Below are 24,727 nucleotides of genomic sequence, written 5' to 3'. Positions count from 1 at the left end.
GATGTGCTTGACCATAACTGTGCTTTAATTACACTTTTGATACAAGAGAGCAGAAATCATCCTTCATTTGTTTTTTTTTCCCTTCAAGTTGGCTTATTACATCAAAATAGGATTTTGATTTGTCAAAGTGAGAAATTCAGCAAAAAGTGACACCAACATAAGTTATTGAGTGCATAGTGTTCATTTTAATATTCCTACCTTGGGTTGGTATTGCTATCTGATAGTTTTACTTTAAAGAAGATTAGGACACAGTTTGCATGGTGATGATAAGGATGCAGCAGTGATCTTGCTCTAATATTTGTAAATTTGGTTGCCTCACCTCTGCCAATAATTGTGTTTATGCCTGCCAGTTATATTGTCTGTGTGTCTGTTAGGACGATATCACAAATATTAATTAAAAATCCACAAAATTTAAATGGAGTAACAAGGTTTCAGATCTTGGTTTTCATCCAGATTCCACCTTTTTGAGAAATATGTTGCCTCTCTGGGAAGGTGATATGATGATGGAGCTTGCTATGTGAAGAAATCAGTTTAACATTACGGTAGCACTGCCTTAAAACAACATGAAGGGTTGCTCCTAATGTCACTGTCCATGCTGTTTCCTTATTGGTAGTGGCAAACTATACTGTTTTGTTCATGCAGGGAGTGTACTTTTGCTATGAAAGGAAATTAAATGAGTTTATTTTGCAGTGGGTGCACCGCACTGAGTATGCCTCAACATATAGTCGGTTAGCAACATAAACCTATCTCATAAATGAATCGTTCAATTGGAAAAACTAAGTGCACCCAAAATTTCAATCAGTTTTAGAACAATCTTTAGCAACAGCCATTTTCAGCCATTCTCTTGTATATTTGCTGTAATGTTTGGGCCACTTTGGGCCAAACTTGAGCTGAGCTGGTGGAAAGATAGCATTACAATTGACTCCAAAATACTGTGATCTTCAGGGATCATGGATAACCTAATGGCTGTAAGGTGCCGTGCCCAGTTTCTAAAAACAGGCCTAACATCACTCCTCCGACTCTATGCTTTACTTGTTTGTAGTGCTTCTTGTGCTAGTGTGCTCTGTTTGGTTTTCCCCAAACATGATTCTATGCATTATGGATGAGCAGCTGTACTTGGTCTCATCTTTCCAAGAGATGTTGCTTCAGAAATCTTGTGGTTAATGTATATGACACTTTGAAAACTGAAGTCCTCTGCAGAGAATAACATTTCTTCTACTAGCCTTTCACACAAGCCATGCACTGTTTTTTATTCTAACTGTACTTCCATAAGATGAACCTCTTGCTCCAACAGTGTCCTTCAATCCTGTCCACCACCCAATCCCTTCTTTACTGAAGTCACCATAAACCGTCTGCTCTCATTTACTGCACTCACCCACTCGGTCTGGCTTACCGTCTGCTGCCACATGTTACATTGTTGTTTATGTTGTGTTTATTGCAAAGTTGAATGACTGAGTTAAGCTCTAGAGGAGAAGAGCATTAAAAAGACATTAATTAGGTGGTGCGATGTATTCCCAGTCATTGCAAAATCAGGAGTTATAGCACCGCAATGAAGGCTTGATAAAATCATTATACCTTTGATAGATAATGCAAGTTGAAGGGTGATGCGGTGCCAGAGGTAAAGGCAAAGGAGTTCCAGCAGCTGCAGTCTGCATGCGCCTGTGTGCACTGGTTTTCCTGTGTTTGTTGCGCACCCAGAAATATCCATATATCTCCATGTATCCAGGCTCCTGTGTTCTGTTGCAGTCAGGGCGTGCTTGTTTGCAGACTTAAGTGTGACTCCGCATGGCGCTTTCCTGCTCCGCGCCCCGAGTGTCCTCGGAGAGCACCACTCGCTCCTGCGGGACTCGTCTCATTAGCTCAGTAATTAAGATAAACGAGAGTTTAATTGCAGCTGTGATCAACACTAATGATTGTGGGACTCAAGATGAGGATTTCCTCTCCCTGCTCTAATCAGGAGGTGGATCAGGGCCTTGATGTGTACAAGTGATAGAATGGCGCTCTGCATCCAGTGTTGCAGTTGTTTGCTATGATGGGGATGAAGCAGGAGTGAATCCGTGCTCCTTGGGGTTTGTTAAGCCCCTTTTTAAACTTCTAACCTAGTGGTCACATATTAAACTGTCTAACTGATGGTTATTATATTGACCTTTTGAGATGGTTCATCACTTGCAGAACTAGTTTTCAATAACTGTGGCCAAAAATGTTTTTTGGAGATAAAACACTCATCATTTGCTGCAGAGAGGACCTAATTACACAATGGGTCTTCTTGTGTCTGTTTTGCTAGTTAGTACTGTTGCTTTGCCAGAAGGTCATGTTGTTCCTATGTGAAAACTGCATGTTCTTTACTTAAACATGTGGGTTTAACTGTCACAATATACTTTTCCTCTGCCTTCAGTGATCTTTATTACATTACAAAAAGTCAGAGGACATCTCTGTAAATTTCTGAGGATTTACTTAAAGTAAAAAGTACAGTTAACGATGTAAAATTAATATAATTAATCAAATCAAAACTTGCAATTGTTAAATAAAACAACAGCAAAATTAATTATTTCTAACCAATAAAAATAAAAGAAACAGGATACAAACACTCAAATATTTCAAAATGCTAAAAAATCTAAGACTTACCAGAAACCTAAATACATTTCTCAAAAGCTAGGATTTTATGGCCTAATTCTGAATTGTAATTCTTAACTACATTTAAAATGGGAAAATTAATAAGAACCATAAAATTGATGTTTCATTCCAGCACCAGTTTGGATGACGATTAAGTCTTAGTACAAGCAGCTGTCCAACTAGGTAGGGGATCTCTCCAAGAATGGAAGCCAGCGTTTTTCTTTCTGGCACAGGACTTTGAAAGTCTGGAGGAATGCAAGTTTGGATCATGATGGAACTGGTTGCTAGTACAAAGGAGAATGCTGCTTAAACTAATTTACTAGATTAACCTGGAATCACATACAATTCACACAAAATAAAACTTTAAGACAAATGCAACATCTGACTCATTTAAATTACAAAGAGTTTAACAATTGCTGCAAATGAAATGAACAAGCATAACTGGCTACATTCTGTCTGCATTATGGTGCTCATGATGCACCAGGCATGTAGTTTCTAGCTTTTTCACAGGCTCTGGGTGATGCACCTGGACCCTTGAAGCCATGATGTGTGCATGCATGGTTGTTTACCCTAAGATAGAGTTGTGAACATCAGGACATAGCAATTGACTGACAGGACACAGCCCATTGACTGTTGGAGATAGGCACCAGGCCTCCTACAACCCTGACAAAAAAAATAAGCCATTAAATGGAGACTAAATCCTTAGAATGTATTAAAGATAAAACCATCTAGAAGCCTAAACTAAAAACACAATAAATACAAATCAGGTATCAGGTAATATGTATATATATATATATATATATCAATTGCTGATTATGTTAATACAATTAGTCTTGAAAACTAATAATCTGTTCAAGCCTAATTTTTATAATTGACTTCATGGAAGATAGAAGAAAGATTTGCCAGGTGTTCAGGGATCTCTTCTGAGAAGTGACTAAGTCTCTGGGGAATCAAATATCTACTAACTGTGTCTTTTTTCCTCTGACTGCTATGAGTCCGGTTACTGTTGGGAATAATAAATTACCTTTTCTCATCAAAGTATAATTTCTAGCCTTACACTTGGATGATTCAAATTGAACCTATTGTCTTAAAACACCCTGACAATAAATTAGGGGATAAAGGATTATGTTCCATTATTGAACAGATGTATGAATGCTGGAAGAAAAAGCTGAAACGAAAGGGAAACTTAAATTTTTCTTAAAGATAACAATGGGTTGTATTTTGTCACAACAGCCAACAAACACACATTTTATAAAAGTTGTATAGACCATAAATGCACATTTTGTTTTTTATTCCTTTCTGATAAACCAATGTCAGACATGAGCTTTAGCTAGAAGTAATAATGATAATCCCCAATATATCCGCAGTGGATTTTGGCTTGCAGCTTCAGCAAAGTACAATCCCAAAATGTCAGCCATCATCCACTCCAAGCTGCCCAGAGGATGAACAAAACAGCAGCACAGAAAGTACTACTCAGTCCTTAGTAATACATGCACATGTCTGGACATATTTACATATATACAGTACTTTATAAAGGTATTCATACCCTTCAACCCACAGATGCCTGTTTTGTATTTGTAATTTAATGTGAAATTGTTATGATTTGGGTTTGTTTGGTTTTTTGGTTTCGGGTTTTTTCTTTATGTTTTTCACAGTTAAGGTTTTAAATAGTTCTTCTGTTTATTATTATTATTATTATTCTTGTGAGATTTTTGAATCATGTTTCTGCTTTATTTTCCTGGTCATGCTTTAGTTTTGTCGTCTTGTTCATGTTTTGTCAAGTTTGGTTTTCGGATCTGGTTATGCTTTTGTTTCATGTTTTTCTAGTTTCTGTTAGTTTGTGTTCAAGAGTCTCTGTTTTGTTTCAGGTTTTGTTCTTCTTTCAATTAACGTTATCCGGTTCACCTGCACCTAGTTAATCTGTCTTCTTGTTTCACCTGGTCACACTCCATATATACACACCTGTCCTGTTTACTCCTCGTGGAAACATTCTCAGATCATGCTCATTTCTTGTTTTCTGATCATGCCATGCCTGTTACGCCTGGCCGTTTGTTGTTTTGTTCTTGCCTCCTGCTGTGAGTGAGGTTTTTTTTTTTTTTGTCATTAAATCCTTTTTCACTTACCATCACACTGCCTGCTCATCTGCATTCTGGGGTCACGTTGCTCAAAGCCTTAACAGAAATACTGAATACATGAATACATAATTGTGAAGGGCAGCAAAAAAGCTACGTGGTTCTCAGATTTATTTTACTAATATTATTTCTTCAAGTCTTACAACAGATTTTGAGTTGGATTTAGGTCTGGACTGGACTTTGCCTGAGCCACACTGAGAATGATGCCACCATGTGTCACAGTGGAGATGCTTTGTTTAGGGTGGGCCAGAAAATTAAATTTTGGTCCCATCTGACCAGAGCGCTTTTTTCAAAATGTTTCCTGTGCTCACATGGCTTGTGGCAAATTTTATGATGTTTCAACAATCTTACTTTGTTTTGTTTTGTTTTTGCCACTCTTCATTAATGTCAGGGGTAGTGAGGTACAGGACTAGATATCCTGTAAAGAGATTCTTTCACCTGAGCTGTGGATCTCTCCAGCTCCCCCAGAAATACCATGTAGCTATGCCTCGCTAATCAATGCTTTACTTGCCTGCCCTGGCTGTTTAGGAGGAGGCCGTGTCTAGCTAGGTTTTTTTCAGATGTTATATTTAGCAGTGCTCTGTAATATATTTAAAGCTTAATATATTGTTTTATGGCCCAACTCTGATTTAAATCAGCCTTCCAAAACTTTCTTCATGACCTGTCTGCTGTGTTCCTTGTTATTTATGAAGATTATCTACCAAGCCTCTGAGACCTGTAAAGAGTAGTTGGATTTGAACTGAGAATATGTTCTAATTTAGCTCAGTAGTAAACGAGTAAACTGGACAGAAAAGAAATTAATCACACTTTGTAGGTTTTTTAGTTGTAAAACAGCCATGTATCATTTACCCTCCACTTTACAGTTATGCATTAATCTGTTGTGCTGTAATAATATTGTAAGATTAAGCAGAACATAAGTCAGCCTTGCATCTTGTTGAATGAAAGGACATCCCTTAGCTGATTGCATCTGTGTGTGTAGGGGGCTATCTTTTTTTCAACATGCAAATTGACTAATCTATTCCTAAGACTTCTCCATCTATAGATTGTTATTTCTTCCTTTTACTTCCATCATCTTCATGTGCATCAAAAACTATATTTTAATCTTACAGAATGAAGCTGTAAATAATTTTGATGTGTTAATGATGACATCATTATTCTGCACAGGTCTGAAGTTTGATGTCAGGCACATACCACCTTTTCTTCCTTGCATAATGTGAACACTGTGTCTGCCGATGCCACAGTGTGATACAGGCCAACCCTGTTCAGTGTGGTAGGTCTCACAGGGGAGGATCCATGCTGTCTTTAAGCATCACACAGCAAAGAGATCAGATGCCATTTCCTGCCTGGACACACTGATAAGCTGTAAAGGCGATTATTTCTCTTGTCTGGTTTTCCACTTGTATCTTTATCCTTCAGCACTGCTACACCATGATGCTCTAATTCCATGCTCTTACTTCCTAACTCGTATCAGCAGCCATGCTGTAATATGACCAAGCCTAATACCTGTAATTCCATTGGGAGCCCTAATTGTTAGTGTGGTGTCAGTGGGATTTCCACTGCTTTTTCAATTAGACGCTCTGAGGCTCTTTGCACTGCACTGCTATGTAATCTCTCAAAGAAGAGAGATTAGTCTCAGGAACACTGATCGCAGCATGGTCAGAAGTTCTTCTTGTTTGTAGAGTAACAATAGAGAAAGATTACAACTTCAGAGCTCACCATCTTATGAAATATAAGTCTCATAGACTGATGTAAGAACTATTTAAACCTGATCCATTTTCAAATTATAGCCAGTTGGCAGTATTAAATCAGATTCAACATTTGAGATTTGAATAAAAACAGAGATTACTTTTGTAATACCTGCTCTCTGAAATTAGGCAAAATATCATATAACATATGTTCTGTAAGAGGTGGTTTCTTACAGATGCGTCTTAATAAAGTAGAACACATCATTTTTATCAGTTATTAAATTATACTCGTACTCGTTGTCTTCCGCTTTATCCGGGACCGGGTCGCAGGGGCAGCAGACTCAGCAGAGCTGCCCAGACGTCCCTCTCCCCAGACACTTCCTCCAGCTCCTTCGGGGGGAGCCCAAGGCGTTCCCAGGCCAACCGAGAGACATAGTCCCTCCAGCGTGTCCTGGGCCGTCCCCTGGGCCTCCTCCCGGTGGGACGTGCCTGGAACACCTCCCGAGGAAGGCGTCCAGGAGGCATCCGGTATAGATGCCCGAGCCACCTCAACTGGCTCCTCTCAATGTGGAGGAGCAGCGGCTCTACTCCGAGCCCCTCCCGGATGGCCGAGCTCCTCACCCTATCTCTAAGGGAGTGCCCGGCCACCCTACGGAGGAAGCTCATTTCAGCCGCTTGTTCTTTCGGTCATGACCCAAAGTTCATGGCCATAGGTGAGGGTAGGAACGTAGACCGACTGGTAAATCGAGAGATTCGCTTTTCGGCTCAGCTCTTTCTTCACCACAACGGACCGGCACAGCGCCCCCATTACTGTGGCAGCCGCACCGATCCATCTGTCGATCTCCCGCTCCATTCTTCCCTCACTAGTGAACAAGACCCCGAGATACTTAAACTCCTCCACTTGAGGCAGGAACTCCCCTCCAACGTGAAGAGGACAAGCCACCCTTTTCCGGTCGAGAACCATGGCCTCGGACTTGGAGGAGCTGATCTTCATCCCAGCCGCTTCACACTCGGCTGCGAACTGCCCCAGTGCATGCTGTAGGTCTTGGCTAGAAGGGGCCAGCAGGACCACGTCATCTGCAAAAAGAAGAGACAAAATCCTCTGGTCCCCAAACCAGACCCCCTCCGGCCCTTGGCTGCGCCTAGAAATCCTGTCCATAAAAGTTATGAACAGGACCGGTGACAAAGGGCAGCCCTGGCGGAGTCCAACATGCACCGGGAACAGGTTCGACTTAGTGCCGGCAATGCGAGCCAAACTCCTGCTCCGCTTGTACAGAGATCGGATGACCTCTAGTAAAGGGCCCCCGATTCCATACTCCTGGAGCACCTCCCACAAGGCTTCATGAGGGACACAGTCGAATGCTTTCTCCAGGTCCACAAAACACATGTGGACCGGTTGGGCAAACTCTCATGAACCCTCAAGCACCCTGTAGAGGGTATAGAGCTGGTCCAGTGTTCCACGGCCGGGAAGAAAACCACACTGCTCCTCCTCTTGTTTAATAGATACATTAGATGTAATGTTGTGTTTTGAGTGTTGGGGTCTGTTAGTTTTGCATAATATACAGTACTGTGCAAAGGTTTTAGGCAGGTGTGAAAACATTTTAATAAAGAACACTTTCATAAATATAAATGATTGTTAATTTTTATCAATTTACAAAATGCTAAATGAACAAACCCAAACATACAGTCAAAGTCATGAACAACAATCTTCAGCGTAAAGAAGAACAAGATTTAATGGAAGAGCCCTGATCTCAACATCATGGAGTCTGGGATTACATGAAGAGACAAAAGGATGTGAGGAAGCCTACATCCACAGGTTAGTTCTCCATGTTTGGAACAACCTACCAGCCGAGTTCCTTCAAAAACTGTGTACCTAGAAGAATTTATACTGTTTTGAAGACAAAGGGTGTTCACACCAAATATTGATTTGATTTAGATTTTTCCTTTGTTCATTCACTGCATTTTGTTGATTGATGAGTATAAATAATTAGCGCTTTCATTTTTGAAAGCATTCATTGTTTACAGCATTTTTTTCACACTTGCGTAGAACTGTTGCACAATACTGTATGTATGCTGACCACAGCTTTAAAATCACAGACTTAGAATATTATATGAATCAAATAAAAATACATTTTTATTACATGAATGTTACTTTATGGCAATGTTCTGGCCTACATAATCAACTGGCTTTACAGTTTTTTAGCAGACAGCCATTAACACTGTTCACAAGCAGAGTTCGCACCAAAAGCTGAGTTAACAGTTCAGGGTGCTGTATGTAGCCATTCTAATGGAAAGTTGGGCTGCAGGGAAAGGTGTGGTCAAAGAGCCACCACAAAGATGTGTGCAGGGCACAGGCAATAACTGTTGCAACCCCTTGTTAAGCCACTCCTAAACTAGAGACAATGTTAGAAGCTTCTTATCTGAGCGAAGGAGAGTTTGGACTGGACTTGCTCAGTAGTCTGGTCTGATCCAAACATAACAGAGAAACTATACAGTATTGTGAAGATGAGAGACATCAGAGCCAATGATGATAAACAAGATGAAGGTTACCATAAAGCAGCCTGGGCTTCCTCAACACCCCAGCAATGCCATAGGCTGGTCTTCTCCATGCTACGCTGCACTGATGCAAACATTATTGCAAAAGAAGCCCAGACCAAGTATGGAGTACATATATTATACCGTATTATACAGTATTATACAGTCAAAAGGCCCATATTTCTGCTTTTAAAACCCATTTTATTTGCCTTATGACTATTTTAATTTAGGAATATTACCGTATTTTCCGCACTATAAGGCGCACTTAAAAACCTTTAATTTTTTCAAAAAATGACAGTGCGCCTTGTAATCCGGAGCGCCTTATATATGGATCAATTGGTTAATTGGTTGATCCATACTGGTTGTACACGGCGCTCTGTCAAAATGTTTCAGTACGACTGGTAAACTACAAAGCCGCACCGCTTGCAGCATTACGGCTACCGTAGTCAGGGGCGTCGCCGAAGTAATAGCGGTAAACACCTGTACTGTGCTTACTCCTAGTCCAACACCACTTGTGTGTGTATAACTTTTGAATGTACTGTTGCAGGAATTGCCTGAACTATATGTGATTAGAAGCTCAGTGTGTGGGGTGTATGTTTCGTGTGTGTGTATAGAAGATGTTGACGTTACTCCTCCGGACAGAGGTGGCGCTGTGTGCTGCCGTAGCTGAGAATCAAGAGTGAAGGAGTGACGTCGGTATTATTGTGTGTGTGGGGTGGGTAGAGACGACGACCGGAGCAGCGGTGTACGAGTCTGTAAGCCCTGTGTTTTTACGTGCTGCAAAGTCATTAAAAAGAACCCCGAATCTCGTCAACAACTCAGTGTTTTGATGCTGTTTCTTCATGCTCAACTCAGCAACGTATGAGTGAGGGAGTTAACCCCGAGGAAACTAGTAACTTAGGCCCTGGAGAAAGCGTCTCCCCTGTGTCATCAGACTACAGTCAGGGGACAGGAACAGGAAAGGTTAACAGTACTAACGTTTGATTTAGTGCATCAAACTGTTTCTTTTACGTGTTTACTGAATCAGGGAAAAGTTCCCTTTCACGTTTTAACTAACGTTTGATTTCAACTTCAACTTCATAGACTCCAATGCATTCCTAACGTGCGGTTGGCTCTATTCAATAGAATTCTATGTAGAGGAGACCTTACCATGAGAGTGAATGGAGTTATCAGAACGCTGGTTTGTAGTGTATTAATAAAGTTTGACTGACTGACGTATCTGACTGTTTTGTTGACATTCTCTTTAGCACAGCTCCATCTAGTGGATGCATAATGCAACCCCAGTCAAACGTTTGACTGTAGTAGCTTCTATTCTATGCGCCTTATAATCCGGTGCGCCCTATATATGAAAAAAGTTCTAAAATAGGCCATTCATTGAAGGTGCGCCTTATAATCCGGTGCGCCTTATAGTGCGGAAAATACGGTAATTAGGAATTTTTTTTTTTTTTTTTTTATTGTTTTGTTCTTTGCTGTAAGCCGTAATCAACAAAATGCACAGAAATCAACGACTGAAATGTATCCCACAGTGTGTAATGAATCTATATGAGTTTTACTTTAACTGGATTACTGAAATAAATGATCTTTTCAATGATATTCTAATTAACCTGCACTCTTATCTGGTGATCTGCTTTCCTTAAATAAATATTCAAATCATTATGTATTTTTTGCAATGTAGTCTATTCTTCCAGCAAGCTGCTGGGAAATGTGTAAATTAAAAGTCTAAACATTATATTTGAAGACAAGATTTATCACAAATGCTTTCAAACAAAATTGACTTTTCACACGATAGGCCTACAGATAGAGTAACACTTCCATTTGAGAGGTCAGGAATCAGTAACTGTAATTGTTTTGTAAGAAGTGACCTAAAGATTGCGGATTGATGCAGAAAGCACTCAGAAGTCTCCAAGTAGGTAATGAAACTGTGCACTCTGTCCAAACAGAAAACTGATCAGATTGCATCTCCTCTGATATTTAAAAAACATTATACCTGACCTGTTTTTAATAAAAATGTAATTCTTTACAGCCCTAAAAGGCCTTTGGTTGATATCAGCATGTTTTTCTTTTTTACATATTGCAGTGGATCATCAGTCCATCCATACATCCATACTTTCTCTCTCTCTCTCACTCTGTCATGGGATCCCAATGAGTTCTCGGGCCAGAGATGATCGTCACTCTAGTGAGCTTTGTGTCTGTTACAGAATCTCCTCCCAGTGAAACGTCCCCTCCAAAGAGAGTCTTCCAGTATTTTTCTTATTTAGATGTCTAAACAACCTCGACTAACTTCTTTCATTGTGATGCAGCAGGAGCTCTGACCCAAACTATTCTGGATGATGGAGCTCCTCACTGTCTCTGATGCAGACACTAGCCACTCTTTGAAAGAGGCTAGATTCAGCCAATTTTCTCCAGCATCTCATTCCCTTGGTCATGATCCACATCTCAGACCACAGATGAGGATTTAAACAGAGATGGACTACCAAATGAAAAGCTTTGCCTTTCAGCTCAGCTCCTTTTTTACCCCATCACAATGAAACAGCACCCGCTTTACCACAGACAAAGCCACAATCCATCAAGTGTTGGCTACTGGAGACACTGTGTTTGCACTTAAGTCCATATTTGTCTAGTTTGTCTAGTTTGTTTGACCTCCCACACCAGCTCCAGGTCCTATTCTTGTTAGTGAGGCGACTTTTGCAGGCCTCTAGCCAGACTAAGATGCCAAGTGTGCTCTTCTCTTATTATATATGTGTATATTGTACATTGTAAATATGTATATTCTGTAATACAAAAACAAAACCAAAGAGCAAAGTGTACCGGAATCAAATTCCTTGTTTTTATGTACGAACTTGGCAATAAAGCTGATTCTGATTCCAGGTTCCTACCCATAGCAGCCAATTATGGCTGTCCTTAGATTTTTATAGGTGGATGTTTTTCAGAACATACTCCCAATGACCATCTGGGTGTTGAAACCCATCCACCACAAAAAACGTTGGCAATTTAGTAAGAGAGAAGTTTTTATCAAAACTATTTTTTTTCAAAACCAAACTGTTTTAGTTTCCTACAGTGATAAACTGTGATTATGTTATCTAGTTCTGATATGGTTTCAACAAAATGAGATTAGATTTTGGCATTCTGGTCTGAGCACTATACCACACTGAAGAATTAAATTTACTTGCCTTCTAATAAAGACTCATGTCCCGTTTTTGTTGGTGCTGCTGCCAACTTAGTGTAGTAGGCACGTGATCCATGTTAGTCGAAGTATATACAGTTGGATTATTTAGTGTAACCAATCTGGGAGGGAGTAAATACCAGACACTCATCATATCCAAGATTGTCATTTAACATAAGGTAGGAAAACTATCAGCATCATATATAATAATTAGTTTTTTATCCTTCACCTTCATCCTATTCTGGTGTTTTTCTTTAAAGTTTTTACGGTAGACGAATGATTGGTTGCAAATTATGTTCAATATTTTACAGTAATAATCTCATTTGATTCTCTTTCTATGTAGAGTGTGTGGTTCTGTGTTCTTGCTTTAAAAACTTCAGGCATTGAGATTCCTTTATAAAGAGTTGAAGTCTGTTATGCATGCTGGGTCAACTACTTTGATCTATGGGCACAAAATGACGCATCTTACATCTACAAGTATTTAGCCTTGAATATTTCTGAGGAGAAACTTTTGATTGAACTGCTTTAGTTTTCACCAAATGCTGCTTGTTGGCAAGGAGAAAACTGCCCCACGGCTATCATCGATGCACATAATGTACAGAAAACATGCATCTGCACTGATAGCTGTCACACACTGAGGGATGTTTCAGTGCACCGATGAGCAGGAGCGCAGGCAAGACACTGCAGCAGAGTTAGAACTTGAATAATATAGTTTTAAGACAATAATAAATCTCGTCATTAACATGATTTGCCTAGAGGCCTCATCCTTAAAAGTGACACTAATTTTTGTACATTTATCAAAAAATGCAAAATCTTAGCCCCAAGACTCTGAGCACTGGCTGCATGCCATATCACATTACTTGAATGTTCCAGCGCCCCCGTACTGTTGTCACAAACAGTCGTCACCAGCTTAGGCATAGCTATGACACTTGGTGCTGTCCACAGACGATCATTACTTAAAGAAAATCATTTTTACTAACTTGTCATAAACCCATTGAGCTCATTTGATCAGAATCCTGATTTCTCCTGTTCTTTTGTTCAGTCCCCATAAATAACTAGACAATTTCTACTTTACTATTCAAGACACTCGGTTGCTCCCATTTTAACCTCTTGGTTCCGTTTTCCTCCATGTCACCACACTTAATCCTTCCCTCTGTTTAAGTCGAGGAGGGAATCTTAATAATGAAATGAATTTTCACTTCACTGATTATGTCGCAAGAATTTGAATGTCTTTTTTATCAATCAATCACAATCGCATCCGTTTTGGAGATGTCTTTGGTAATGCTCCAATTCTTTAATAGTAGGAATTCATTGAAATTACTTTTATCTTGTAATTGAAAGAATGACTATTGAAGCTATTTTGGTTCATAATATTTTGGGGAAATAATAGTTGCTTAGGCTTAGTGTGTGTGAGTGTGAGTGTGTGTGTGTGTGTGTGTGTGTGTGTGTGTGTGTGTGTGTGTGTGTGTGTGTTCTTGTACTTGTTGCTGAGTGAGAACCATTTTTCGTATTTTTATCGCAAAGTGAGGCCATTTTGACAAAGTGAGGACATTTTCCTGGTCCTCACTTTTTCAAATTCTGTTCTTGGGACAGGGGTTAGGTTTAGGACTAGGGTATGAATTGAGTTATTGTTAGGGTTAGGGTTAAGTATTAACTGGTTAGGGTTAGGGTTAGTGTTAGGGTCAGGGTTAGGCACTATAAATCAAGGAAAATGAATGGAAGTCAATGGAAGTAACCGAAAAAACACGGATGTGTGTGTGTGTGTGTGTGTGTGTGTGAGTGAGTGCATTCAACTGTACGGACTGCTTTAGACAAAATCATGGCATGTTTTCTCATTTTCCAGTCCAGTACTGTTGGTAATGTGAGAGCATGGCTAAGCCCCGGGAGTCCCATATCAGAGATTCAAACTCAAACACTTAGCACCACACATACAAAGTCTTACGTTATTCCTTCTTGAAATTCAAGCCTGAAATACCTACACATTAACACATGTATGAAAAAACAACTATACAAAAACTTTGAATATCAAATCGATGTGCAAAGTTTTCTTGAATGTTTGCGTGTGCAGCAATTTTTTACCCCTAGGGGTCTAATCACAATGTCCTGGCAGATCACTTGAGAATGCGTTCCTTCAGCAATTAGCATAGGGTTATAATTCCTCTCCCACTGAGACCAGTTAGTCACTACGTGGAAATACACTCCCTCTCTTTAAGGGCATATGTCATTATTTTTACAATTTTTCCATTTTAGTTGGGTTCAGGCTTGTAGCTTCTGACAATTGCATTTATATCAATCCGAGAAATATGTAAAAAAGAATGAAAGAAAAATCTAGCACAAAGTAGTCAAGAACATAGCTGAAGACAGCCAGGACAAAATTAGTGATGGTTTGTGAAATAAAGATTTATATGGCGATTTTTGCAGTGAAGAGGGGGAAGGATGAAGGAGGAGGTCATGAGAACTGTTGCCTGACAGCAGAAGACAAGAGACCTAAAAAACTGGCACCATTTGGAGGATTAAAAAATGCTCTGTGGTCATCCCAGTCCGTCTGTAATTCACGGCAGTGGCAAACGTTTGATTGCTCATTGCAGTCTGGACATGTCTTGTTTTGTGGATGAGCCAAACCACGCAGTGCTAGATGTGCACAGGACAGAGTGAACAATGGCAGTCTAGAAGATGACCAGCTGGTGCTGAAGGTTCTTGTGCAGGAGAGGATGCTTCCCAGTCTCACCTGCTGCTGCCAGCCAGTCAGGAAGCTGGTGATTCACTGACAGGTGGTGGCCGGCACTGTGAGCTGGGTGAGCTTCTGGTGGAGGATGCCTTGGTTGATGGTGTTGAAGGCTGAGCTGAAGTCCACAAACAGGATCCTGGTGTACGTCCCTGCATTGTCAAGGTGGTGTAGGATGAAGTGTAGTCTCAAACTGACTGCATCATCTGCTGACCTGTTTGCCCAGTGATGCCCTTCAGATGCTTTAACACCAGACGCTCAAAGGAGTCATGACCACAGACGTCAGGGAGACAGGTCAACTGATTCTACCAGTCTTATTTTTCTCGACGGGTTCAGTTCAAATGTTGTGAGAATTTAACTGCTTACAGTAATGCGGCTGTCAAAACGTTATTGTAAGGATTTTGTTAGTCACAAAACTCAAACTATAAGTCTGTCAGGCTTAGGTTTTTCACAACATTATGCTTGGACCTAAAAAAATCCCCTTCAACTAAAGCTTCACATGTTGTGGTTGAAAAGAAAGTTAAACTTCGTTGGAAAGATCTGCAGTCAAACACTGTCTCCACTGTATGCGTGCAGAGATTGGCATTGACAAATGGCTATGGTGCTCATTCACCTTAAATGTGTGTATTAACAGGTGTGTGTATTTATGCATTGGTCACTGTTTGCCGGTGCCCAGTGGTGCAGCTAAGGCGCGGCTGTTGGTGTAGATTGGCATTCTAGTCAGGCCACTGAAGCTGACAAAGCAATTTAGAGGCACGCTGCCCTCACTGTGTGGGTCTGTTCCATGATGTATGTTACCTCTGCCTCCAACAAATATTCAACATCGACTTCATGCCATTCTCTGCAAGCTAGTTTAAAACATTGTGTCAGCTTGTTTCCAGTGCTGGAGAACACACAGTGACAGGCCTTTATCATGTAAGCTATGTTTGTCTTGCAATGATGCTCTTGTAGTGCTAATAAGCAACTTGACTCAGGCAGTTACTAAACGATTATCACATTGAGTGTATTACAAAGATGAGAGTCCTCCTTATTGATCCTTTTATTGTCTTCCTGAGTTCATGATCTATGTGTGCCCCAGTTTGGGACTAAGGAAGAAAAGGTTCATTCATAACCAAGTGGAAAAAATCTAATTCATAACCATTTTGCTGAAATGTTGTGGCTTGGCCATCTGGAACAAGCAAAAAAATAGAAAACATTAAATCAGACTATTAATCAGAGCATTTATTTTTTTCTACCACTGTCAGCATTAAGTCTCTGAACATATTTTAATATTTATTTAAAACCAGTCTCATAAAAAAAAAAATCTATGTCAATGTAAGAATGGAATATTGTGTGGTACAGTCATTTGTTTATTTCACATCATGTATTTCTCGAAATGACTCACAACCCTAAATTTTACTCTTACAACAGCAACTCTTTGGTGCAATTTCACTAGATGAAATAGCTGAAAATGGCTGAAAGCTGAAAATTCTTTAAAATTACACAAAATATGCCTGAAGAAGCATAGTTGTTGTTTGTTTGCCAAACTATCTTGTTATCTAAAGGAATCGTCAATATGGTGCCTGTTGTGGAAAATTCTTTTTAATACTCTGAACTTCCCTTTACCTCTCTCTTCTCTGACCTCTGTGTTTTGTTACCCTAGAGGAGTTGGTGTGTAAATTCATTATCAGGAGAGTTTATGGTTAACACTCCCTGAAGTGTTATATCCCAAGGGATGGTAGATGGGTGCCTTCATAAATAACTTTGTTACCTCTGACCCGGGGAGGGTCTGGGGATCATAATTCTAAAACTCTTTTAAGTTGGGGTAACACCCACATACTGTTTAAATACTGTCTGTAAACTCTTGTTCTGGGCTCTACTTCACTGACTTAGCTCAGTGACAGGGTCTTCAAACGCTGAAATGCCTTTGAATAAATTTATAAAGACAAAGTCTGGTCTTTCTAATTGTTAATGAGTTGATTTCTCTCCCACTTTGATAAGAAAATCCATAATAGTGCCAAATAGCAAAATCAATGTGGTGTTACTTCAAAGTCGTATCAACGCCATTCTAAAACTAATCCTAAGCTATTTTTTACACAAACACTTAGCTATTGTACTGCATTTATCAAACGTATTGTTCGCAATCAGAAGATTTGGATTTGTAGCCATCTGTCTGGCTCGACAAAGCTTACAAAGGTTAGGTAATTGTGGTGTTATCTTCTCCTCTAGAAACGTTTGTGAGCTTCATAATTAAAATGCTGCAAGTGATGTTTCTCATTCTACCAAAATAGAATTGTTGATAAAGTTGGTGGTGTACACACGTTGTCAGGTACACCTTGCTAGCGCAGGGTTGGACCTCATGTTGCCATTAGAAAAGCCTTAATAATTTTAGATGTAGATTGATTAGGGTGTTGGTAACATTCCTCAGAGATTTTGATCCTTATTGACATGATGTCACACAGTTGCTGTATATTTCTTGCCTCCACATCCATCACGTGAAGCTGTCGTTCCACCACATCCCAGATGTGCTCTATTGGGTTGAAATCTGGTGACTGTGTAGGACACTGAAGTGACCTCAAGGTCATGTTCAAGAAACCAGTTTGAGTTTATTTGAGCTTTTTGACATGGACGATTATCCAGCTGAAAGTAACTATCAAGGCATTGATACACTGTGGTCATAAAGGGATGGACATGAGCAGCAACAATCATTAAAAAAAGATCAATTGATACTAAGGTGCCCAAAGTGTTCCAAGAAAATGTCCCTCAAACGAATACACCACCACTACCTGAACCATTGTTTCAAGGCCAGATGGATCCATGACGTTTCCACCAAATTCTGACCCTATTTGAATATCAAAGCTGAACAGACAAGGCAACATTTTTCTAACTTATTTTTTTCAATTCTGTGAGCCTGTGTTAATTGTAGCCTGCGCTTCCTATTCCTTGCTGACAAGAGTGGTGTCCAGTTTGGTCTTCTGCTGCTGTAGTCTATAAATGTTTTTATCTCGTACAGTCAAAGATAATTGTTTGCTTAACGCATGGGTTTTTGAGCTACTATCTGTCAGCACCAACCAGTTTGTCCATTCTTGTCTAAAATAAACAAGGATGTTCGATCCAAACACCTACTCACTGGACATTTTCTCTTTTTCGGACTATCCTCTGTAAACCTGAGAGATGGTTGTATGTGTAAATCCCAGTAGTTCCGCAGTTTCTGCAATACTCAGACCAGCCCATATGGCCCCAACAATGAAGCCTCTTTTAAAGTGACAAAAATCAAATGTTTCCCAAATTTTGATACCCAGTTTAAGCTTCAGCATGTCATCCTGACAATGTCTAGATGGCTAGAAATGCATTAAGTTGCTACCATGCGATTGGCTGATTCATTATTTGTGTTGTACCTGGTATACCTAATAAAACATACAAACATACAAAAGAACCAATCATAGAACACCCCCAACAGACAAATTTCTAGTAACCTTTGATGTTTTGTTTTCTGACTTTTTTATACTGTATGCTGTGGTTCCTGTAGCTGGGATTTCACAGGTGCATATTGGACTGCATCCTCCCTGGTCCAAAATCCAATATTTGTCTGTGTGCAATGGAGTTAATGTTCATAAATTGCCAGGCAAGTTGACAAGCAGTCACATAGGGATTCTAGAGGTCAGACAGGGTTATATTCACAGGTATCATTTTCCAAACAGCAACCTGTCTTAGAAATTGAGGGGTTGAGAACTGTTTTGAACTGTGGAAAGCAATGAGCAATCAATGCATTATTAGGATCTAAAAGGTTTGGTGTGAATTTGTATTTAACCCCTGTTACTTTAACACTGCTGAATAAAATCCAGTGCAAATAATCGCTTTATAAAGGCCACTTCTCATGGAAGACAAGCATTTGAAAATGGAAATGGTTGTTCATTTCAGGCCAACTAAGAAGAACATTAACTAGAGAAGCAGCCATGACGCCCATTAGAACTTTGGAGGTGAGGTTCCCCAGCTCAGGCTGGACAATCTGTTCCAAGAATAACTTTTAGTTATGCCCTCCACAAAACCAACCTTAAGTAAAGAGTGGCAAGAGAAAGACATTCCTAAAAAAATAAGAAGTTGTGTCTGCAGTTTACTAAAAATCATGTATGAGACAGCAATATGTGGAATATGGTGCTCCGGTCAAAAAATTACAAATTTGAAATTATTGGCCTACATGGAAAATTATTTGTGTGACGTCCTTCTGAGAATACCATCCTTGTGGTGAAACATGGTGGTGGCAGCATCATGCTGCTCAAAGCATATTCATGTGTTAGAATCGCCCAGTCAAAGTCCAGACCTACATCCAATTAGGAATCTTTGAAAAGACTTGAAAACTGATATTCACAGCTGGTCTCCATCCATTCTTAAGGAGGTTGAGCTACTTTGCGAAGAAGAATGGGCAGAAAATTCAGTCTCTAGATGCACAAAGATGGAAGGGACAAAAATGTACATTTGTAATAGGAGTAAAAGGTGGAACTAGAAATTATTGACTCGGAGACTGAACTATGCACAGCATATTTTCCAGGTTTCTTTGTAAAAAAAATACTTTAAGGTTTCGGTTATGTCACAAAGTGTGAAATAATTCATATACCTGCATTATTTTGCAAGTTCTCTAAATTATAGGTTTCGTCTCGAACCCCTAAGTAATGTAGAAATTGTAAATTAACTACAGACTCATTTTTCTCCTAAAGGGCAAATATAAAACAGAATAAAATCAGCTGTAGTTTTTGCCCCCATGCTATTTTTTCCGTGCCTTTGGCCTCAGTCCAGACTAATCACCCAAGGCTCTGCTCTCTTTGCTGGGCGGCAAACCCTCCTCTGAGTCTCCTCTGTCCTTTTTCAGTTGCAGTTACCTTCCCCTCATTGTGAAGCAGAGAAAGAACAATAACGGAGCAGTGAGTGGGAAGTGCAGTACGCAGGCATGGGTTAATATGCTGACCCCTAGCCGTTGTTCACTGTAGACCCGCCATCAAAATTTGTTTCGCTAGAGTCTGGACCTAAGCTTTTACAATAAGTTCTCAGACTTGTTCTATTTGTATCACAGTACATTTCAGGGGTCAGTGTTTGTACAATTTAGGAAAACGTAATGTGAAAATACATAGTTTTTCTGTTAAATGTATGCTTTGTATGCTTTTCTAGAAATACTGGATGTGTTTTATAATTTTGGACAAAATTATGCATGATGCATTTAGCTTATTTCATGTTGTCAGACAGGTTCTGTTTAGGTAATTTCTTGATTCTGCAAGTCTGGCAGTAACCAGATATTGGTATGACAAGTGAAATTAAACCAGGAATGTTTACCTCTTACATGAACCGTGCTGTGGAGAAGTTATCCAGGGCGATGAAGTTGAGGAAAGCATCCACGGTGAACAAGGGGTCAACTTGCAGCTAACCTCTGTAGCTGTGGGGTTTGGCTGCTCGTTCTGCCGGCCCAGGCTGAACAGCACGCAGAGCGGTGTGCTGTGTTGCGGTACCTTTGTCGTTCTTTCAGGCCGGGAAAAACTGCTCCTCTCTGCGTTGTAGAGACAGGGTATCTGCTGGGAACTCTCTAGAACACAGTTTGCTTCTGTAGCCACGCTTGTATGCTCAGTATGAGGGTGTTGTGAGTTATGATTATTGATTGATTAATCTTGATCAATGATTCAAATTAAAGATCATAGCCTGACAAAATCAACTTCTTAACCAAAATCCTCATTTATGAATCGAGATCAGAGATGTTTCTGGTGTTGTAATTGTGGCTCAACGCCTTTGACAATTACAACTGTTAAATACTCCGTAATAATTAATAACTATTACCGGAGATGTCACTGTTTAATCGACCATTTCTGTCGAAACGCGTGGAACTTTTAACCTTATCTTGACTGACGAATAACTTTTGCACACAATGATCACAAAACGCTCTCTTTTTATCTATGTGAATATTTATTAATCTTCACCTACTCAACATGCAAAATTTTACATAACAAGGGTAACACATCTAACTAAGCAAAAATAAAGCAAACAGCAGTGGGTGTGTATTGAATCAACCAGCAGTTATGGCAAAAGAAGGAATGAGAATATGGAAAAGGGGTGTGGTGGTGAGTGGAGAGTGGGGGCCGCAGCTCCAATTGTAACTCAGTTATTCTGACTCATAAACCCCCCCCCAACTCCTGAGCAGACAAAGCGTTATAAAACTTTTGGCGGTAAGCTAGCGACAGTGATATTGGAGACAAAGGAACATGGGGATTTCACCATGAGGTTATTTTAAGAGTCCAGTCTTACTTACCGCGCACCTCTCAGGTGTTCACTACTTCACAAAACACGCACAGAGCTGGGAGCGCAGCGGCTTCCATACATCAGCACAGCACATTGGAGATTTGCGGATCTCTTGCATGCTCATGGCCATGGTTCTGCAATACATAGTAACATCGTATCGCACACTTTCATGAAGGTTGTGGAGGAACAGGGATTTAAAAGCATGTTCCTCCTCAATGCCGGGCGCATTGCGTCCTTGGAAGTAAACGGCTCTCAAGCGCCGGTAATACTCCCTGGGTGCTTCGCTTTTTTTTTGCTGGATAGTGAAAGCACCAAGTGTGGCGGAAGCCCGGTCCGTGTACATAGAATATTCTTCCCTTAAAGCTTCGCAAAGGGTTGAATAACGGTCTCGGACTGCGGGTATCAGGCTCTCCATGAAAACATGGATGCTCCTGGATGTTGTCTTCCAGATGAGCTTCAGTTTTTCCCGTGCTGATGGGCAGTACAAATCTAGAAGACAGCGTTCAACTTCCCTAAGATAATCATCAATGTTTGATTCTGCATTATTAGGTTCGAAACGCTCTATGTCTTTGGCAAGGGACTCAAGCTGGCGGGTGTGCAATACACTCTCAGGGATTGGTCCCGGCCCATCTGAGTCATCATTGGAGAGTTCACTCCGGCTGCACTCAGGGTGTTTCAGTGCATCACGCCTAATCCTCGGAGGAGGCAGTGGAGGCTGTTCCCGGTACAATGGTGGGCCCTGTGCTTCCCGGACTCGGGTCCTGGGCAGCGGTTGAGGGCGGTAGGAACCACCTTAATCCCAGGGGTGGCTCTCCTGTCGCCTTGGCAGGGGTGAGGGATCATAGAGGACCGTACTGCGAGTCAAGTTTGAAGACTGCTCGCATCTGAACTGTGAACTATTTACACCTGCTGGGTCCCCAGCCAGGTACCGTTCATGGCTGCTGATTGCAGTGGGGTGGGGCACCGCACCACTGAACTTATTCTGACTACTCACACCGGTTCTTGCCTCAGTTGATGTATGGGGAACCCTATGAGCCTGGAAAGGTAATCTCTGGAGAGCAGCTTCTACATCCTCCAGATCTGACCTGCAGATTCTCTCAGGGTTCCACAGGTGTGGCTTACCTCCAAAGGTTTCAAACTGTGGGGTGGGTTTTGGTTCGTCCCCCTATTCTTTCAGGGGGGCATGGCAACCCTCTATTGCTTCCAATCTATTTCCAACTTCTGTTATTTCCCCTCACAGGACATCCACTGTCTGCAAAGTATCATTCAGCTCGAACTGCAGTTTAACACGCTGGTCAACTTCCAACATTAACCTTCGCTGATACAACAGAGTGAGCTTTCCTAACACATCTGAGACCCGTCTGTCCTTTGGTGGGTTTTTAATGACTTGGAGCAACTCCTGAATCCTGGCTTCACATTGCTCAATGCCATAATCATTGAGGCCTTTACGCTCCTCTGGGGACAACAGAATCAATGACCCAATCACCTCTTGTGCCTGCATTCCTATGGGGTCCTCCACCATACACACATCTCCAGCTGCAGTCTGGGATGTTCCCTCCATCTTTGGCCCAAAATGCACAATGCAAACACACAAAACTGTTTATCTATGTACCACCACTAAAGAAATTAGCAGCACACAACAGGCTGAACTGTTCAGTGATTAAAGGATTGCTAAAATTAATTAGCAGCACACAACAGGCTGAACTGTTCAGTGATTAAAGGATTGCTAAAATTAATTAGCAGCACACAACAGGCTGAACTGTTCAGTGATTAAAGGATTGCTAAAATTAATTAGCCGCACACAACAGGCTAAGCTATTCAGCAACCTGTCTGATTCATACATGTATCTTCCAGGTGTACGGGTTTGCTTAAAATGGGCACACAGGTTTGACCGTTCAAATTGTGGCTTACCCAAGTCTATGCTTTAATGGGGGTAATCAAGCAAACACACAAAAAGGGGAAAAAAGAAGAAGAGAAAGAATGTTGAAATAACCCTTTATGGATCACCTACCTTCCTGTTAGACAACTAAGTTAGTTTTATGAGTCAGATCAAAACATGCTTCACACAATAAAACCCAGCAAAACGCTTAAATGTTATCCAAAAGTGGTAATGAATGATGTGTAACTTCAACTTTCAACATTACGTTATGCCCTTTTGGTCATAGGTGATGAAATTATCTGCCTGTGTTAAGGAATTGAGTGATTAAAAAAAAATCAAAGTAGGAAATGCAATTTGCACTTGTGACCACCAGATGGTCCTGAGTGCAGGTCTGCGGTTTGGGAAATCCAGCTGCAATCTGTAATTTATTAAATGGCCACCAGATGTAGGTGTTGTTCTCTACCTGACTGGGAGAATGTTGGTCACAACTGTAATCACGCCCAGCGGACACTGGGGCAGGTCTGCTGCTTATCAGCGCTGGTTTTCTGCAGCTGAATGCAGCAGGCTGGCGACTGGAAATTAACTTTTCCACAAGTTAAACCAACTTTCACCTTGCATCCACAACAAACACCTCTGAAAGATAATAGAACTGAGCAAACCCTAGTCAAAATATCCCCTAATTCACAAACGTTCTGTGCGAAACTCAAAAGTCTCACAATAAAACGTCTACTTAACGGAGATCACAATTGTTTATTCTGTGCAACAGTGATTTGATGTCTGTCTTTTTAAGGCTCGTCAAAGGGACGCCATATGTTGTGAGTTATGATTATTGATTGATTAATCTTGATCAATGATTCTAATTAAAAATCATAGCCTGACAAAAACAACTTCTTAACCAAAATCCTCAATTATGAATCGAGATCAGAGATGTTTCTGGTGTTGTAATTGTGGCTCAACGCCTTTGACAATTACAACTGTTAAAGACTCCGTAATAATTAATAACTATTGCCGGAGATGTCACTGTTTAATCGACCGTTTCTGTCGAACGTGTGGAACTTTTGACCTTATCTTGACTGACGAATCACTTTTGCACACAATGAACACAAAACGCTCTCTTTTTATCTATGTGAATATTTATTAATCTTCACCTACTCAACATGCATAATTCTACATAACAAGGGTAACACATCTAACTAAGCAAAAATAAAGCAAACAGCAGTGGGTGTGTATTGAATCAACCAGCAGTTATGGCAAAAGAAGGAATGAGAATATGGAAAAGGGGTGTGGTGGTGAGTGGAGAGTGGGGGCCGCAGCTCCAACTGTAACTCAGTTATTCTGACTCATAAAACCTCCCCCAACTCCTGAGCAGACAAAGCGTTATAAAACTTTTGGCGGTAAGCTAGCGACAGTGATATTGGAGACAAAGGAACATGGGGATTTCACCATGAGGTTATTTTAACAGTCCAGTCTTACCGCACACCTCTCAGGTGTTCTCTACTTCACAAAACACGCACAGAGCTGGGAGCGCAGCGGCTTCCATACATCAGCACAGCACGTCAAAATTTCAACAACAAGGTTACATGCACATACCATTCAGAACACATTAGATTCTAACTAGCGATTCTCATCACTCTACAATCTCTGACCCTGCCCAGGCCTTCTAATAAAGAAATAAAGTAAAGGATAGGTTTTACTTTGAAGTCGTCTTCCTTCTGAGCGGAGGGGAGGTCGAGCGAG

At 40.6% G+C, this 24,727-nt stretch overlaps 1 protein-coding gene across 1 annotated transcript in view; it reads left to right on the top strand.

Moving 5' to 3' along the window:
- LOC124858957 (cadherin-23-like) overlaps window positions 1–24,727 on the top strand; it is a 191,272-nt gene that overhangs the window by 58,407 nt on the left and 108,138 nt on the right. The gene's annotated exons all lie outside the window — the stretch shown is intronic.

Source organism: Girardinichthys multiradiatus, chromosome 22, assembly GCF_021462225.1.
Source record: "Girardinichthys multiradiatus isolate DD_20200921_A chromosome 22, DD_fGirMul_XY1, whole genome shotgun sequence".
NCBI classification, from domain to species: domain Eukaryota; kingdom Metazoa; phylum Chordata; class Actinopteri; order Cyprinodontiformes; family Goodeidae; genus Girardinichthys; species Girardinichthys multiradiatus.
The sequence above is the reverse complement of the archived record's forward strand: the minus strand, read 5'-3'. Positions and strand labels throughout refer to the sequence as shown.